Source organism: Rhipicephalus sanguineus, chromosome 3 (assembly GCF_013339695.2).
Source record: "Rhipicephalus sanguineus isolate Rsan-2018 chromosome 3, BIME_Rsan_1.4, whole genome shotgun sequence".
Classification (NCBI taxonomy): Eukaryota; Metazoa; Arthropoda; class Arachnida; order Ixodida; family Ixodidae; genus Rhipicephalus; species Rhipicephalus sanguineus.
In genome coordinates, this window is record NC_051178.1 from 56580696 (window position 1) to 56587532 (window position 6837).

Consider the following 6837-nt stretch of genomic DNA (forward strand, 5'->3'; position numbering starts at 1 on the left):
CTAACAGCGTTTCACGGAATAACTTCTGTAATGCTTATCTCTAGGGGTAATTAGAAAATGGACATCAATGTAAACACGCACATATGACAACACATACAAATCGCACACGACACAGGAATCGAACTCATGACCACAAGCACCGAAAGCAGACACTCTAACAACTACGCCACAGAGCCACCGCGTGCTGCGTTGACTTTTCACGGCCTTATATATCTACAATGTGGTTTGCAACGAGAGGGCGGAGCTTGCTACTTCTTTTTTTGCATCATCGGCGTGTGTTTGCGTGTGGATTAGGTTCGTAAATAGTTAGCGCGGCGCCATGAACTCACGAAGGCCACCGTTAGCACCTTCAGCTCCGACTTCTGTTCGTCGTTTGTCGTGCCGCAAGAGAAATGATAAACGTGTTTTTTGTGTGTTCACCATACATCGTGGATGTCTCGCTCGCCCAAAAATTTGCTCATACCGGCGTGAAAAGTACCTTTAGATAGCGAAACTCACGTATGTGTATTCTACGAGCGTGTGCTGTTGGAGCAGTTTTGGTTATTTTTGCCGCGAGCTGCAAGTGTCGGCAGTGCGTTCTCAGTTGTTCGAAGACCATCATATGTCGCATATTTTTGTTGCATACGTCGATGTCAGAGTTCCAATGGTATTTTAGCGTGCACCTATAAAAGCATGTGCATTTATTCCGCGTGTAGGTGCTGTTGCGATCTGCACGCAGGGTCAGCGGCACCTCTGAGCAGTTAGACGAATATTTGCGTGATGAGCACTTACGCGCGCTGAAGCACGACATACAGTGCTTCTGAATTAGTCATAGTCAGTATTTAATTGCTTTTATACCCGGAGACTGGCTACCTTTTACTAAGTAACCTTTACTCTTCCGTATCACGCCGCCGTTAAAATGTATGTCGAAGGCGTCCACCAAGGTTAAGCACGATGTCCATTAATTCGCGAGTGACATGTCTCCCTTAAAATAAATAAAAGATAATACTGTTGCGCCTCTGTATTGCGAACGTCCGCGTGTAGTTGGCACTACTCCTGAAGAGATTGTGCAGTACCTATTAAAAAAAAAAAGGCATTATTGTATGCCTCAGTGAAACAGCTGTTCTTCAGAAAATAAAGTGTCATTTTAATTAGGATATTTTTGTCACGGCACGACACAAGTTGACTTTTTCGTGATTCAGGATTACACATAGCACGAACATGAGTGCAGCAGATAAATAAAAACTGAAAAAAGTGGGTGCCATGTGCACTCCTACTACCTTGTGTACCTGTAGTTGATTCCAAATCTACAAATTATGCGACCATTGATAAATGATCAACCCATCAATGTTCGATCACAGTTGATCTGTTTCCGTTTACTGCCTGTCGCTTATTTGCACGATGTTTTGCAAGAATCATCGGTTAAACCCATCTAGTAACGCAAGCATTATCTGTAGCATGCAGTGGTTCTCAAGAAGGGAGGGGGGGTGGGGGTCAGCGAAGCCATTTCTGGGGGTCCACGAAACGCATCTTCGAACAAAAAAGAAAATACGCCTTTTTTGAAGAAACAATATGTCCAATGACAGCGGCCCCCACTATTTTTTGTTTTGCTTCACCGCATAACGGCTGTGCATTGCGGCGGAGCTGACTTAGGCTTTCCATGAGATGGCTGTAAAGCTTTTACTGCAATTTTCTACCACATGTGCTTTTCCAGGCTTGCATATTTGAAGAGAAAGCGTAGTGAGAAAACAGCTGAAATGTGGCGGCAGATCGCACAACTTAGTGACAAGCTGTTGAGATTGAATTGGCGTGGCACTTTAGTTTGACCATTCTTTGCCACGGAGAAACGCAAGGCACCTATTTCACGCTGCATGTTGTGCTAATTTATAAGCCCTCACCCCCCCCCCCCTCCTTACTTCTCACTGCAAGGGGTCCCTCATCACTTCCACCAGTCCACAAGGGGTCTCCAAAACATCCATGGCTGAGAACCACGACCTATATATCAGAGCCTGAACAATTTCTTTTACATGTACAAGGACTTTTTTGTTTGAATGCATTACAAATTCTTAAAACTTCAAATGATACAATAAATGCTGGTTGTAGCACTTTATTAGAATCAAAACAATAACATTCACAATGTCAATGTAAATTATACATTTTCATCTACCACAGAACCTATGCTCATTAGTGAACAGATGAAACAACATACACAATGCAACCTGAGCACTAATTCACAGCAGTAAAATATTATGAAAGTATAGTTCGAAAATTCATCACAAAGCAAGACACATACACTTCGAAATGCCAGTATGCAAGTACAATCCAATGAGATGGCATGCACAGCAGTGGCGTAGCCAGGGGGGCACACCGGGCCTCCCTCGCCCCCCTACCCCCCTCGAAATTTTTTTTTGCTATGGCATACAGAGCTCAAAATGACAACTGAACACATCTGCCTGCCGGCTCCCACTTCAAATCAAGGAGACGACCCCCCCCCCCCCCCCCGAAAAAAATTTCTGCCTATGCCCCTGATGCACAGAGAACTTGGTGTCTGCTTACACATGAAGGCAACTCGATAAGTAATAAAGGCTTGCAACACTTAGGCATGGTGGTGTACCATTTTTCTTGTATATTGCATTAGTTTGCCCTCAGCCATGAAAACATGTTACACATGATTGTGCAGTTCAATTTTTTGTATAAAGACCTGTGGTGTCGACCATAGATCCACCTGCCAAGGTTTGTAAACACAGTCGCCTTTATTCACATATTTATAAAATAATGTAAATTTTTAAGGTTAAGCTTGGGAACATGGCATTATTTCGCAACCCTATTCACCCGTATTATTATGCATGGGTAGTAGACCAATTCTTACAATATTTACATGCCAGCTAGTGCCATCCAGTTCGACCGGAAAATTGGTTCTTCATCACCTTCAACAGCTCAATTTATGACTCGTGCAGAAGTACCACATTGAAAATTAATCCGAATACCGTGACAGGAAAGTTACCTCGGAGTTAGGCAATAACATGCTTTGAATTAAAAATTGCCCATCAATACTGGTGGTGGCTTGGCACATTAGAGCCAAGGACTGGACATGCCATGAGGTTGAATAAAAATTGAACAGGGAATAAATAATGGCTGTAAACAGTCAAGAACCATGCTCAGTAAATTAATGCGTTAACATTCAGCATCTTTTCAAACCATGTAAATTTTCAAATGCACACTGTTATTGGAAAGTTTGGACTCTGCACCGTGCATAACACAGTGCAGCAGTCCATGTGCTGACAATCCTAAATACAGAGAGATGTACAAGATCATCAGTATAGTATACTGTAAGGCACAGGAGTGTTCACGGAAGAGACCGTCTTGTAGACAAACAGGTGGGCCAGAACTGTTGCTGCTTTGCCAAAAGCGTTCAGTCTTCCTGAAAAAGATATCAAGCAAAGAAGTCCATTAAGCTTTCTGCATCCATACAAAATACCCACTTGACTTCTCTTACTGCAGACTTTTCCGAAAAAACACAAAATACAAAATTAAGAAGCTGCCAAGTATTTTCTTGTGAGATGTGCAATGAGTGTGCAGCCACTTTCATTCTTGTAATATCTAGAAAGACGCAGCATTATAATAAAGACGAGGCTCATTTGCTTGTCCATGTTTTGCTGCCATGTTTTTATACACCTGGCAAGAGAACAAGGTACAATAGCTAGTGTGCAGTGTTGCTTGCTGTTTTGTGGAGGCAACTCCTATTACAAAAATAATTCATTTATCCTCAAAACTTAGTGCAAGTTCTCCCTAGGCTAAACGGGACAAAATATAGATATATAGTACTTATGAGGCATGCCACAGTGGACAGCCTCGATTTTTAATTTACATTTAAATATTCAAACTCTGTTTATGCCAAAGCAGCATCTAGATGTCTTTCTCACGGCACTTCGGACTAAAACCAGCGGTGCACATAGCACCTGCCTGTAAGCACTGCACATCCTGCTTCTGCCAACTATGAAATGCGTGCACACTGAAAACTTTCTATGCTGCTTACTGCTTGCTATTACCTTAAATCTCCCCTAGCTAACACAAACTAGACAACCAATTAATATACTATCAAGTGGAAATGAATGTAAAAAATTTTCCTAACAGTGATAACTTAAATCACAAGGCGCATGCAGCCCATCCTATGTTAGTCCTGTTGTGACTCACAACAGGACTAACATTTGTGTCGCAAATTTGTGAACGGTTTTGCAACTACCGAATACAAAAATACAAAAAGCTGGTGAGCTTCAATGTATATTGATGTACATGCCACTTCATTGTTAAGGTAACGCATCACAATACTGACCGTTTGAAGCAAAACGGGAATGCGAGCTAGTTGGCGGGTAATAGGCGAGTTCAACTTTAGGTATATATTTTCTGCTGAAGCAATAAAGCTTTCAGTTGTGAGTAAGCGCTTGTGCTGTGCACTTTCTTGTCCTTGTCTTCTTAGCACTGCCGTTACATAAGTACTGACCATTTCGCCAGGAACACTATGAATCCCTCACAATACAGTCACTATCATGCTACAGGTGTCTATTATCGAGGCACTCCACTACAAGTTCAATATAGTGTTATAGGCATGACAGAGTGCAGGTGCATATTCTGTATACTGTATCGGATGACTGAGATAAGAGCTACCATGAAATTGGACTCAAATAGTGATACTCTCAATGTTTCCAATGTATCAATGACTTGCTTCATTAAACACAGGGATGCATTGCACAATTCAGAAATGGATTCTATTTGATCACTCTGTACTAACGAGATTGCTGCTACCAACCCAGGTTCTGTGAAGCATCCAGATGAGCTTCGAGAGTTCTATCAAGCTGCTGGTGTCCACAGCTGCATAGCGTTGCATGTGCCATCTTGAGCACCATCTGCAAAGAAAAAGAGAAATGTACAGATTTTTTGCAGTGACTCACTATTTCATGCTGCACTAAACAGCTGTAAAGCACACCAATACCCAATTCAGATAACCGGCATAAATTCAGTTAGACGTCCATGCATGAAACAATCTAACAATCTTTTAACTCTAAATTTATTATCCTAATGCACTCGAACACCAAGAACTAATTCAGTACATAATACAAAACTGGCAGGTAGATAAAGCGTTTTTTTTTATCTCAGGGAAAACAGATTCCAGAGCTGTTTCACTGCTGCTCCCGTTTGATGTTAGCATTTAAAGTGCTGCTGTGCTTCTTATGCAAAAGTGAGCTTAGAGACAGACTTTACGAGGCACCATACTCTTCTTTCCTGCTTTGTTCTTTTTCTGTAAAGTTTCTTTTGTATTATCCTTTATTCCTCGTACCCTCTTCCTTTGCCCAGCATGGCCAGCCAGTTTAAGAAGTGGCTAACCTGCCTGTCTTCCCCATCTATTTCTTTCTTTCCTTCCTTCGTTTTAAGTCTTGCAGCATTTACATATATACACACCAAGTTCAGTAGTGTAGTGTTGCCAACTGCACAAACATTCATAACCTACAGCCAACCTACAGCCAACATAACCTACAACTATAGCCAACCACAAATTTCACTGCCTGTGCGAGACTAGAAAGCAAATACTTGCAGTTTCAAGTTCACTCCACACCTACCATTTCGTCAAAAACACAGCATTTGAGTTTCTGATAAATTAAGTTGTTTGCCATGTATCATTCTAATGAAAGAGCTCCAAGCAAAGCACGATAAAGCACGGAGAAGGTGCCAACAGCACATCCTTTGAGAATTTGCGATAGAGTCATCTGGTGATCTGCGCGCCATTGTCTACTGCTTCTGCATGGTGCTGCACTAAACACAATATTTACATTCATCAAGAAGCATGAAGGTAGGAAGCTTACATAAGACTTACAGAAGTAAACCATAAGAAATGACGAAAGGTGTTCTGTCCTTGCTGAACATTAGATTTTAAAATGTGATATGTTTAATGGCTGCTTAGCCTTGCTTCAAAGCTTCATAATAGTCTTATGAGAGTCACATTTTTTAAATGATTGTCCCTCTGCCATAAGTATTGCATTGAGCTGACTTGCACTGATGTGACTGAATAAGCCTGGCACACCTCACACATCTTGAACTCGATGAGAATATTCGCATGAAATCCAGGAGAGTTCAAGATGTCACTAATTATGTCACGAAATTGTCACTAATTAAGTGACAATATCGTAAAATGCGCGTGCTTCACCATAAACGCTGTCACTTAGCAGACAACTTTCACATAATATGGCCATGATCATATCTCTGCAGCATAATTTATTCGATCCAGTCCAACCTAATGACGTAATTACCCTATGGTATGCTGTTTCTTTTTTTGTCTTAAAGACGAACAAAGTGCGCAATGCAAAATTGTTATCCAAAAGTATTCCCACTTACTAATATTAGGGAGTTTTGAAATAGCGTAAGCCAGGCCCGTAGCCACAGGGGAAAGGGGGGGGGGTAGCGAAATTCTGATGGAGGGGGGTGTTTTACCGAAAGTGAATTATGAAAATAGGCGTTTTTCTAAAAATGTGAAGGGCGCAACGAAGGGCTCCGGAAGTTTCGTCCATCTATTTTTCTTTAACGTGCACTGACAACGCAGAGTACACAGGCGTTTAGCGTTTCGCCTCCACCGAAATGCTACCGCCGCGGCCGAGATCGAAGCCGCGACTTCCGGGTCGGCAAGCGAGCACCGCAACCAGGGGCGTAGCCAAGGGGGGGTTGGGGGGTTCAAACCCCCCCCCCCCCCCGAAATTTTTCAGTTTTGCTTGCGTATATAGGCACGCACACATACAAACGCACGCACGAACATACATAAAGTATGGTTGAACCCCTCCGAAAAAAATTTCTGGCTACGCCCATGACCGA

At 42.2% G+C, this 6837-nt stretch overlaps 1 protein-coding gene across 1 annotated transcript in view; it reads left to right on the forward strand.

The window, feature by feature from the left end:
- LOC119385488 (insulin-like growth factor 2 mRNA-binding protein 1) overlaps window positions 1-6837 on the forward strand; it is a 104785-nt gene that overhangs the window by 17166 nt on the left and 80782 nt on the right. The window lies entirely within an intron of this gene.